Raw genomic sequence first — 13,319 nt, 5'->3', positions numbered from 1 at the left:
TCCCCCATGCAAATGAACACATTTTTGGAAAACCTGTGTGATCCCACGCTGTCTCTGGTTCCTAGTTAAGTGCTGGTTAGAAGAACAGGCTCTTGTTTCACACTTGTCGAACTAGACATGAACTGTCAACAGCTGCACATTAACAGGCTTTCTTTCCATTTGCTTTTGGTTAAATTGATGTTTTTCATTTAATACAAGACACAGAAGTTGCTCAGAGAGCCCCAAGACTTGCCTTTTTGCCTGGGCCCCTTTTTAGCTCAACATCTAGATTTATTTGTAATCCCAAATATGCACATCAGAGTTGCTCTGCTCTTCCATTTTACCGAGTGGCAGTAGGAGGGTAGGTACCAACTTACTGGGTATTGTGCGTCCGTCTTTCATGTATAGTGGAAACTTTCTTGTGTATACCGGAACTTGAAAAAAATTAATTTGTAAAAATTGTGGTAAAATATATGTTATACCCAAACCATCATTTTGACCAGTTTTAAGTGTATGTAGTGGCATTCAGCATATCGGCCCCGGTGTGCATCCCTCACCGACATCAGCTACAGAACATTTTTATCTTCCGACGTGAAACTGTGTTCCTATTGCATAGGTTCCGGTGCCCTTCATCCTCCACCCCAGCAAACAACACTCTATTTGATTTCTGTCTTCGTGAATCTGGCCACTCTGGGAACCTCATGTGGGCGAGATCACCCAGTGCGTTTGTCCTCTTGTGACTGATGTTTTTGCTCAGCATAACGTCCCAAAGTGCATCCCGTTGCCTGTGAATACGTTCTGTCTAGTTGTTCATCTGTTGAGGGACACTCAGTGGCTTCTGCGTTTTGTCTTTTGTGGCTGTACTGCTGTGGACTTGAATGCACACCATTTGTCCAAATGTCTACTTTCCATCTCTTAGGCGGATATCTGTAAGTAGAATCCTGGATTATATGGCAACTCTGTCTTGGTTTTTTAGGAACTCCCATACTCTTTTCCATAGTGGCTGAACTATTTTATATTCCTTAGATTAGTGCACGGAGGTTCCAATATTTCCATGTGCTTACCTGAAATTTTTACGTTCTGCTCTCGTTTTATTCCTTTTTTTATATGAAAGATTCCTGGACATGACTACACACCCATCGCGGCAGTCTCTCAAATTAGAAAGAGGCAGAGAGTGGCCACGTAACTCCTTCTTCCAGGGTCAGAGGTATTTGCAAAACATCAAATTCAGTGGACCCTGCTGTAGGTCTTTGCCTTTGTGGAATAGGAGAGTGACGACTGAATTCTGTCGTTACGACTTGCTCTCAGATGACACACTTTCTCTCCATTAAACACATTATAGATCAATTTATTTCTGAAAGCCACTTCATATCAAGTCCTGTTAGAGGTAAACAGGCTCATTGGTGAAAACCTTAAGTTACGAGCCATTTGGAAACCCCCATGACAGTGGTGTCTCTAGAGATGCTTCGCATGTTCCCTCTGTGGCACATCTCAGCCGGTGATCTCAGGGCCCAGCAGGTGACGGTGGGAAGGGTGCTAGCAGGAGGCTCCCTGACAGCCCTTGATCTATGCTTGTCTGTGGCACTCGCACTTTCCAGCTTGTTGTTGGTGTACATATTTTATTTTCTCATCATACTCTGGAGGGAAGGTTTCGTCTGCATTTGATCTTTGCAGTTACCCAGCATCTTGTTGATAAGCATTCGAAAGGTGCTCGCTTCACTTGCTCAATGCAAATGAGCCTGGCTGCTTGGCGTCCTTTGATGTGGTGCTCCAGGTGGGGCCACAAGAGGAGACCAAGAAGAGGGAGGCCCAGTGCTGGAAACAGGAGGCACGACGGCCCCTGGAGGGCCACGTGGGAATATACAGGTGCTCAGGAGACAATCTGAAGCACCAGGCAGGAGTCTAGGGGGCTTCCTTGGGCAAACCCAGTGAGGGTTTTGGGATCGGCTTGTTTGGATCATTCTGGTGGGCTCTAAGTTGTAAGAGTGGTCTTAGTCGTCCTGCATCTGACTGTGGGATGGTTAAGGCAGATGAATTCAGTCGTCCCACTGTATCTGTGGAGGTTTGGTCCTAGGCCCCCTCCCCATGGTTACCAAAATCTGCAAATGCTCAAGTCCCTTATATAAAATGTCATAATATCTGCATATAGCATAAGAACACCCTGCCATATACTTTAGCTTGCTCATAATACTCAATATGTTGCAAATCTACATAAATACTGATTACACTGTATGGCTTAGGCAATCATGAAAAAACATCTGTACATGTTCAGGGAAGACACAACATTTTTTCCAATGTTTTTGACCCACAGTTGGTCAAATCCATGAATATGGAACCCATGGATACAAAGGGCCCATTGCACTGTCTCCTGGGGCTACAGATCAGGTAGAGCAGGTATGGCTTTGGGTCAGGTAGCCTGTAGATCAAAGGCATTCTCCTGATCCTTTCTATCTCTAAGAATTGGCAAAAACTTCATCCTATACAGAATATAAGAATAAATAGGGAATATAAACATATATATACAGATCATATATAGGATATATATAAATATGTCAGCTAGATACAGATTCATAGGCTGAACCTCTGGGATTTCATCGTTGTTTCTGAAGAGTGGAGGCTCCCAGGCTAAGGACAGTGGCTGATTCTGGACCTCTGGCATGACCGTGGAACAGGTCAGCGATGGTGACTTCGCAGCAGCTGAGCTGGAGGCTCCCAGTGTGGGTGGAGGTTGTTGGCCTGCATTTTGATGCCCCCCAAGTGAGAACACAGCATAGTCCATCTGGTCTCATTGCTTCCATTTACTTGTTCTTAGAAAAATGAAACTGAGTGTGCTCTGTCTTGGAAAGCTGCAGGAGCTGGAAGATGAACCAGCCCACTCCCACAGCAGAGTCAGCTGAGGTGCCCCGATGCCCACACGCCCGTCTCTGCCAGGTCGTGATCAGATGTGGCTGCAGACCCAGTATCAGCATGGTTGGTGCGTTTGCTTTTGTGAAATTTGGCTCCACCTTCCTGTAATTTGGTCTCTGGTGACGTTTTACTATTTTATGAGTCTGAATGTAATTAGTCACAATTAAAATCTGAAATCTCTGAGTATGTTTGCAGCCCAATTTCATCTGAGGCAATAAAAAATAAATAATTCACAGTGACTTTATGACTTCCGTCTCTCACATTCGAGGAGGCAGAACTCTGAGGTGAGTCTCTTTACAACACTCCCGGGGAAGCAGGAACTGGAGGCGGTGACGTTGCCTGTGAAACAGGAGTCGGGTGAATTCATGGGTGGGGATCTCATTTTCTTTGGGGCAACAGGGTGGCAAGGAGACAACAGAGCTTCCCATTTCTACCCTCCTGCCTGCATTTCAGTCTGAGTCTGAAGGCCTGAGAACCAGGAGGAGTCACTGGGATGAGTCCTGGGATCCACAGAGACAGGAACCAGGAGCTCTGCTGTCTTAGGGCAGGAGAAGATGCATGGCCCCGTTCAAGGAGAGAAGTCACTCTTCCTCCCTCTTTGGTCTAGCTGAGCTTCCAGTGGATTGACGATTCTTGCCCACGTTGGTCAGGGCAGATCTCTACTCAGTCCACTGCTTAAACTACCAATGTCTTTGGAAACACCAAGAAATAATGATTTACCAACTATGTGGGCATCCCTTAACCCAGTCAAGGGTACACATAAACTTAGCCATCAGACCTTCTAAATTATGCCTTTCTTCCCTCTCTGATCTCACTTTATCCTGTCTTTCCTCCCGGGCTCCCTTCTGCATGGATTTTATGGAAGCTCTTGAGGGCAGACACGAGACAACCTGGTACCTGTACTCATGACGCATGTGCGCCACTACACTGACAGCTGCAAACATCATGGAACACCTTCCAGCTAACGTGCAGGATGCGCTCACTTAAATTAACACAGGAGCACAGCCTGCTGTCGTCCTTCCTTCTTCCCATCACTCACCGTCTTCCCACCGGGATCTGTTGATCTTGCTTTCAGAACACCTTGTCAGTGTCTCCTTTCCTTTCTCAATGGCCTCCCTCGGGCTTCCATCTGATCACACGCCCAGTGTTGTGGGATGATTGCGTCCACCAAGGAGATGGGTTTAAGTCTCCTACTCTCTGTGGTTGTGCAGGCGATCTTATTTGGAAATAGTGTTTTTGGAGATATAATCAAGTTAAGATAGGCCCGAATACCATGAGTGGCATTTCATAAGAACAGGGAGCTTTGGAGACAGACACACAAAAGGATGAATGTCATGTGATGGCTGAAGTGGAGATTGCAGTGATGTGATCAAAAGCCAAGAAAGGCCAGCTGTCAGCAGCAGCAGCAGCAGCAGCCTAGCAGAGAGAGATGTGGACCAGTCTCCCTCAGCCTCCAGAGGAACCAGCCCCGTGAACACCTTACTTAAGACCTCTAGCCTCCGGAAGTGTGAGAAACCAAATTTCTAGTTTCAAGCACCCAGTTGGTGGTGATTTGTTCAGGTAGGTTAAGGCAGCCCTAGGAAATGAATCCGCCCAGCTGCTGCAATGGCTTCCAGATCATTCCTCTTGCCCCGTCATTGATCACTGTGGCAGTTGGCACGTTGTGCTCAGGGCTGGCTCGATGCTGAGGAAAGAGAACAGGCGTGGGAGAAGGGAGACAGAAGCGAGACCAAGAATTTGCAGAGAGAGATTCTGAGGCCAGGGAGGGACCATGATCATTTAAACCCCTGGATACTTTCAGAGAACTTGAGGTGGTCGTCCTGGTTCCCCCGGGAATGTGGATTGAGAGATCCAAAAGACAGAAGCTTCTGTTACCTTCTGGGTGGTGTGCACCTGGTCTCAGCAAGGCCCTTCTGCTACCACAGGTTGGGGTTGCTGCTGGCATTTACAGCCAGGAAGCTGAGGCTCCCTGGGAAGATATCTTTCTTAAGGATTCTGAACTGGTCAAGTCCAGCTATGGAGTCTGACTCCAAGACATTCACTCTGAAATGAGTGTTCTTCTAAACATAATGTACGCCACAGTCTCACACAACTGTGTAGAGCGGTGGGCCTTTAGGATTAATGCCACTACTGAGGAAGTGCACTTGCTATAAAGGTGAGGTTGGCTTCTTCTTTCTCTTTGTCACCATCTGATGCCTTCTGCCATGTTATGACACAGCAAGAAGACACTGGCCAGGTGCAGGCCCCTTGACCTTGGGCCTCTCAACCTCCAAAACTATAAGAAATAAATCTCTGTTCTTTTTAAATTACCCCGTCTTGGGAGTTCTGTTATAGCAGCGCACAATAGACTAATACTTTGACATCAGCAGCCTGGTTATTTTTCTGGGCTCAGACTTGATATTTACATATTTGGATTTCTCTTTCCCTCTGCACTTGATCAGATGTGCTCATTTTTAAATTTCACTGCAATCTCATTTTCTTCATATAAGTACGTTTACCTGAAGAATCTGAACCAGCACCATTGAGCGAAACTAAATTTTATGTATATGTAAGCTGAATGAATTCCTGGAACTCCGCAGTCTCAATGCTTTCTCCTCTGACCGCAAAACTTTGCAGTTTGTCTCTTCCAGCTCTCTGAGGCTAGGGCACTGCTCCCTTGGCTCAGAGTCGTGCCAGGGAGACAGGATATGGTACCTTGCTGGCCCCATTTCCGGCCACCTGGGGCCCCTTCAGACTTTACCTTGCCAGATTCACCAGATGGTTGGGCTGCCGTCATGACCTTGGTGTTCCTTGCAGGAAATGAAGGCCAGGTGTGACTGCAGCCACGTCTCTGTGGGGCTCAGGTGTCTCCCTGACATTCTGTCTAGGATTCGTACTGGGAGGCGCCAGGTCTCCACAGGACGGGTCTGCCGTTCCACGTGTGCCCGGGAGAGCTTCTGGCAGCATCATATTCACGCAGGTCCTGGAGTCCTTAGGGGTCAGGGAAATTTATTTTGATGGTGACAATAATAAGCGTTCTCCTCGTTCGCTGTTCCTTCTCAGAAAATAGGTGAAATTGTGTGTGTGTGTGTGTGTGTGTGTGTGTGTGTGTGTGTGTGTGTCTAGCCAGGGCTGGAATGGAAACTTGCAGTGGGAAACTATGATTCTTATTTGAACGACACCTCCCTCCCTGTAATCTTATGGATGATTTGCTGGTACCGGTTCACACATCCTGAGCTGTGCACATCAGAGGTATAGGCAACTGAACTTTCATACACTAGCAAAAAAATGTAAGAAATTTATAGTCTAATTATGTACATCTGGACACTGGTGGATTGTGGTAGTTTAGGAAGTGAGAACACCCCTTGGTTAGGGGTAGCCCCTCTTTTTACTGAACAGCACTACAATAGGAACCTCTAACCACCCAGTTCAGAGTAAACCATGTAGACAAGGAGAGAAAAGAATTCACGGTTTTGCCTGTGGTAGTAACAACTGGCAATATGTGTGTCATAGCACAGCCAAGAAAATCAGGGGGACAGGGAGCAATGGAGATTTTTTATTTAAATCAGGATCAAGTAATTAGCAATCATGAATGACTAGGTATAAGTGTATAGATTATACGGAATTATACAAATGACAAGAAATACTTCATTTGTCTTTGCGGCAGACAGGTTTTATTTTATGCTTGTGTTACTCTGACCAAATCCTTCCAATTCTCCCAAGAAGTCAACGTGAACATATTTGTCCCACACACTCTATACAAAAGGAATTCAAATGTTATGTCTTTGTTCAGAGACAAATGCTGTTAATATCAATATCACAGAATGACTTATGATCCAGACGTGTTCATTTATTTGCAAATACTTTTTAGAAGGGGAAAAGGAACACTTGGAGTTTTGAAGAGTACAGTCAGAACTTCTGCTGCGTGTCGTATTTGGACACGCAGGTGACCTCGAATCTTCATCTTTCACATCGGTTCAGTTTGAGGCCGTCATTTTAGAGTAGTGCATTTAATACAGGCTGATTCTGTCTGTATCTGCCAACCTTTCCAAGGAGCATTTGGCCATGTCTTGGGACACTTTTGATTGTCACAAGTGGGGCAGGCCCTACTGGCAACCTTGCAGGGAAAGGCCAAGGATGTTTAGTGACATCCTGTAACACACGGGCATCCCCCACAGCAGAGAGCAGTCCTGCCCGACGTCAGAACGTGGAGATTTCCACGCACTGCCCTAAAGAAAATAAATTATATTTCTCCCCGACGCTAATCCACAGCTCATCTCTGAGCCTCCTTTGTCTAACACAACAGTTTGCTGGCATCTCCTGCTTCACGCTCTGACATTCTGCAGGGACTAACTTTAACTGATGCTGCTTAAGTGAGTGGCCAGATTTTACCCTGAAAACCGCTTCCATCTGGAAGCAGAGCAAAGGAAGAAGAAGGAAGAAAAGGGAAAGAAAAAAAAACCCAAACATGTTTTCATTAAAAACACCTTCAAAGCTTGGTGGGCTTAAGTAGGGCAGTGTTAATTATCTGGGTAGCTGAGAAGGGAACGGCAATGTGCAAACACAGCGGTCCAACGGCGTGGCATCTGGGGACCCCAGTGGCTGACGAGTGAAAATGATCTTTCAGGATAATTCTACTAAACATGAGAGTCAGAAACTGGAAAGACATAAGTGAATGTCGGGACCGCCTCCCTCGGGGCTGCTCCCACCCACTCCCGGAGGAAGCCCTGCCGTCTCCTTTGCCCACCACCGGGAAATAAGCCCGAGTGCCACAGCGTCTCATTGCCATGACCTGGTGGTTGCGTAGACTCAGTGAGCACCTCTCCTCATGGCAGGGAAACTGAGCCACAGGGATGATTAAGGGGAAAGAAGTCAGGTGACAGCCGATCCCTGGACTCCTGGAGCAGAGCTCACCTTAGGAAAAGCCATCCTTCATTCCCCGGATGCAGGAGGGACACATTCCCCGCTTGTCCGGGATGAGCTCGGCTTCCTAGCAGTGTGAGGTTAATGAACCTCCCGATTTTTGGCAGGATGAGTAAGTAGCAAGTAGAAAAATCCATGCGAGGGAGCCCAGCTCAGAAGCTCTAATTGCTTATGTGACAGAAAAGAGGTCCCTTCCTTCAAAGCAGAGGGGATCCTGTCCTCTATCCCCCAATCTGGCAGCTATTCCTCAGTTACAGAATTAAGAAGGAAATTAAAATTGATGGATTAAATAAAGGGATAAATTGGTACTTATTCCTAACCAGAAATTACCATTTTATGGTTTTTGAATTGATAATTATCAGCACCATCGTTTGCTCGCTTTGTAACAAGGTCCTTCCTTCTTTTTAATTAAAATTGAACTGTTTTACATTCTTTGCCTCCCCTTAAGAAAATCAACTCAGCGTTGAAGTACCCGATATAGGAAAGCTTTAATTACAGCACGGCAGGGACAGGGAGGAAAGAGCTGGGGGGATGTGCCTCTTCATTTCCAATAAGGTCAGCACAGGGGGATCTCAGGCAGGGGTGGCGAATCCCTCAATTGGCCAGGCTCCGTGCTCATCAGAGGCCAGGAGCACCCCTGAGGACCCCGTCAGGCCTCCTTCCAATCACTACACCTGCTCGGCCTCATTTCAGAACCCAGGCAGACTATTACGTACCTCCTGTGTTATCCTGAAATGTCATTCAAGTTCAGCCACCACCAAGATGGGGCTCGCACCCGGAAATTCCTCCTGCAGGAAACCCTTTGACATTGAAGTGAGGCACCCACTCAGACTGGGTTCTGCCAATATGGGCAGATAGATAGATGATAGGTGGATAGAAACTTAGAATTTCATTCCAATATGTTAAGACAGTTATTTCTTGGAACTGACTCATGGCTCATGGAGACCAAACTGGCAGGTCCACAACCCGTCAGTCAGGGGAGCAGTCTGGGAGCTGAGATGGATGTCTTCAGGCGGAATTCTGTGTTCTAGAAACCTTAGTTTTGTTCTTAAGGCCTCAACTGATTGGACGAGGCCCTGCACATCATGCCACTGTCACAGGTCAAGTCAACTACGTCAAGTCATCTACGTCAAGTCAACTGATTGCAGATTGGGTGAGAAATGCCTTCAGAGCAGCACCTAGATTCACGTTTCAGAAAATAACAGCAGCCAGAGCCTGGCCACGCCGACACAGGAAGCTAGCCAGACAGAGTCCAGTCTGGAGGGTGCTGCTGCGGGTCGAAGCACAGCTGTTAACCAGAGGGAGGGCCCGCAGGCCTGGGACTTACCCCTGGCAGGCCAGGCCTTCTGCTGTCCACTCAAGGCCCGGTCCACCTCTCTGTTCTGATCTTCTCTACCTTCTCCTTCGCCTTCCAGACCACAGTGAAGGGCAAGTATGTTAGATCAGAAGATGAGTTTGGCTGTTTCCTGGAGACCAACGAGTTCAAAACTCTGGCTTACAATAGCTTTTCGCTTGATTCCCATTTCTATGGTTTTGTTTATGCAATTCAACTTGACTTTCTATTTGGGCTCTTAATTCCTGGGTGGTAGAGGACAATTTCACCTTTTAAAAAAAATGTATAGTTCATAGTCATGGTTCAAGTAGGTACTCAGAAAACACATTCAGAATTTTATAGTGCACGACTGAGCAACCAGCAAACTCAATCATTCATTCTAAATGGCCAAGCCATCCATTTGTCTGTTTTCAATCTTCCTTCCTCCCTCCTTCCCTCCCTCCATCCCTCCCTTCCTCCCTTCCTTCCTTCCTTCCTTCCTCCCTCCCTCCCTCCCTCCCTCCCTCCTTCTTCTTTCCTTCCTTCCTTCCTTCCTTCCTTCCTTCCTTCCTTCCTTCCTCCCTTCCTTCCTTCCTTCCTCCCCTCCCCCCTCCCTCCCTCCCTCCCTCCCCTCCCTCCCTTCTCTCTTCCTTCCTTCCTTCCTTCCTTCCTTCCTCCCTCCTTCCCTCCCTCCCTCCCTCCCTCCCTCCTTCCTTCCCTCCTTCCCTCCCTCCTTCCTTCCTTCCTTCCCTCCTTCCTTCCTTCCTCCCTTCCTTCCTTCCTTCCTCCCTCCCTCCCTCCCTTTCTCTCTCTCTTTCTTTCTTCCCTCCCTCCTTCCTTCCTTCCTTCCTTCCTTCCTTCCTTCCTTCCTCCCTCCCTCCCTTCCTCCCTCCCTCCCTCCCTCCTTCCTTCCTTCCTTCCTTCCTCCCTCCCTCCCTCCCTCCCTCCCTCCTCCCTCCCTCCTTCTTCCCTCCCTCCCTCCCTCCTTCCTTCCTTCCTTCCTTCCTGCTTCCTTCTCTCCTTCCTTTCTTCTTCTTTCACACATTCTTCATCTACTTATTGTCTCAATAGATATTGTCTCAGTATCTCAGATCTTCATCTACTTATTGCTCTGGAAACCTTAGATTGTCCTACTTGCGTCCCTTCTTTTGACAGGACAGATGTCCCAAAGTGAGAGGTAAGGAAACTGAATGACTTGTGGAAGACAAGAGAACATTTACTGGCAAGTTGAGGTTGGACTCTCCTCATTTTTGGTCCTTTCCTTCTTTGTCCTTCACCCGGTGAGTGCAGAGCTCCTGAATAGGAGGAGTGTCTGTTGGGATTGGCTGACTGGTTGCTGAAGTTTGGCAACTCTAATGAAGATGGGTGATTCCTGACAACGAGTCTCCTTGTCTTAAATTCTAACACAGACCCCAGTTTGCTTCTCCTGTCTCTAATGTGATCACAAAGAGGTGGTCAGGGCTTCTGGGGCCTGGTCACCATGTTTATGAAATGACTGGCACCTTGGTGAATATTGGCTCCCAGTAGAGGAGGAGACTTAAATCATTCTAGAAAGGCTGGTTCCTTCTACTTAAATAACCAGCAACGTATTTTATTTCCAACTGTGTTTTGTCAGTTGGTATTTAGCTTAATATCCCTCATGGGAAAAAATGGGGAATTTAGGGAGAAAAGTATTTTTAAAGATAAAGTTTAAAGTGTGTTATATTTCAGATGAGCACCTGCACCCCTCCACCATGCCCCTGGGGAAGGCGCTCCCCACTTTGTGATGCTGATGGGTGGAACCCAGGGCTTCGCGTGCCAAGTGAGCACTATACCACTGAGCTGCACCCCAGCCCTCAGGAAATAGCTTTCTGATAACCGCAGAAGAGCATGAAGAAGAAGTGGGGCAGGGAGAGAGGGATTGGTGGGTCAGCGTGGCCCTGCCTCCTTTGAGCGTGGGGCCCAGGACAACCCTGAGCAGAGCCGCCCTGGCAAACGTAAACGCAGCAATTAGACATCACTCAGCCCACAGTGCTCTTGGCAAACCAGATCTTCCAAATTTTTCATCTGCTCTTGGCAAACCTTCAGAGGATCTCCTCCTGCTGCTCACACCTGTGGCAAGTTGTCAAGAAGAAATTCCACCAAAAAAAATATATATGTCTTTTAAAAATATCTAGATTGAGAGGTTGGAGGGTGATACGGGATTATGGGAGGAGTTCGAATCTTGGAGTCAGACCACCAGGGGGCAAGCACAGCCAGCTCCCGGCCTGCCAGCTGTCACCTTGCCTAATGCCCTGCTCTCCGAGCCGCTGCATTGGCACCAGTGAAACGTCAGCAGGCCTTGCGTGGCCACGTAGCTAGAAGGACTAGGCGAGCCCCTCTGAGCCAGGTTTCAGTGCAAGCAGGAGACCAGCAAGCCCCTGTCTCCAGAAGCCCAGCGAAAGAAAACACGCAGCCATCATCTCTGCGATGATTACGCTTCTGTGTTTTTGTTTTTAACTCACAGTGCCTTCGGTATTAGCAGAAACTCCCAACATATTTCACAAAATGGAGACAGCAAGCTACTGCTTATTGAAGATATCAACCCTGTTTTCTTGTCTTTTAGCAAATGGAGATTTTACGGGTCTAATGTGTTTAATCAGGTCTATAAATATTCATAAAATTTATTACTCCTCTAAATGCCCTTTCCCACCACTACTATTTACGTTGTCTCTGCCTAGGCAAGCCTTAAAGCTTCCATGAAACTTACTAGGTATGTTCCTTACAGAGAGCCATCAACACCATCTGTCATCCCAGAGAAAATAGAGAGGACATAAAGAAACAACAAGGAGAAAATCTAGAACAACTTGTCCCTAACCTCTGACCCTGAGGCATCACTTCAAAGTACTTATCTTGATTTGAAATTACATAACATATATATAATTTATACACACACACACACACACACACACACACACACATATATATATAAATTTCTTATTTGTTATCTATTTCCCTAACTACATACAAACTTGGGTAGAGCAGGGACTACTTGGTTAGTTCACTGGTGGATCTCTGGTACCCTGATAATATACCATAGATACTTGTAGGATGAATAGTGAGTAAGTGAATTTAATGAATATAATGCACTTATATTATTAATACAAATATGTGTTCACAGTTTCAAGTAATACCCGCCTGCTTTTCTTATTTATCTTGTAAGATGTGACATTTTGAAAGCAATCCATACCTTATTGGAAACATCACTTGCTGAATGTGTAATTTTTCACCAAACTGTACTTTTAATATTAATCAAAATGAAAGGAATCCTTTCTAAATATTTGCTGACCTTGAGATTGCATCATATTTGCATAATGAAGTTTAAGTAGAAAATATTTTTAAGGAGCACAGAGCTATTTTTTAATATGCTGCCAAAGACAAGATACGAAAGACAAACTCAAATTAATGCAAGAAAATAAAGAAAATAAACAAAATGAAAGATCAAGAGAAATGAAAGTTAGCTTTGGAAAACATTAATAAAATGTGCAAATCCCTGTTGGGATTATCCCAGGGAAAACAGAGAGGACTAAAGAAACAACAGGGAAGAACGGAAAAGATTCATAACTACAAGAAATAACTCAAGATTTTAATATCACAAAAGAACACGGTTCCAATAAATTCAAGTCTTAGACTAGAGCCGTTTTCCAGGAGCCATAATTGCAACAAAACTAACTTGAGAAAAATAAAACTGAAAATAAACCACTAATTATTAAAATATTACATTCGAACTCATTTCAAGGCTAGAAAAAAATCAGGAAAGACCTCATCTCCTTCTCTGATATCATTCTGATTCTAAGCTGACAAAGAACACCAGGAGAGATTAGTTTCTCTTTATAACATAGAAAAATTCTAAATAAACATCAGTGAATTGAATATTTAAAAACAAATGGAATACAGAATGATTCAGGAACGAGGCCTCACACCAGAAGCATCTACTGACGCAGTCCCCTCATTAACAGAGTAATTCAGAGACATCGAGTGGCTTGGCAAAAAGCACCCACAGGTAGCACGATTCAACACTGATCCTTTATAAAAACTGGAAGTAGACCAAAAGCAGAGGGAGGCTTTTTCATCTGATAAAAGGCATGCAGCAAAGTCAAAGACAAACATAACACAACAACACACACTATGCTGTCACAGATTTCTCCCTGTTTGGCTAAAGATGAGTAAGTGCAGGGCCCTTGTCAGCTAAGTGACCTAA

The sequence above is a fragment of the Sciurus vulgaris genome (genome assembly GCF_902686455.1).
Source record: "Sciurus vulgaris genome assembly, chromosome: 10".
NCBI lineage: Eukaryota > Metazoa > Chordata > Mammalia > Rodentia > Sciuridae > Sciurus > Sciurus vulgaris.
This window is presented reverse-complemented; position numbering follows the sequence as displayed.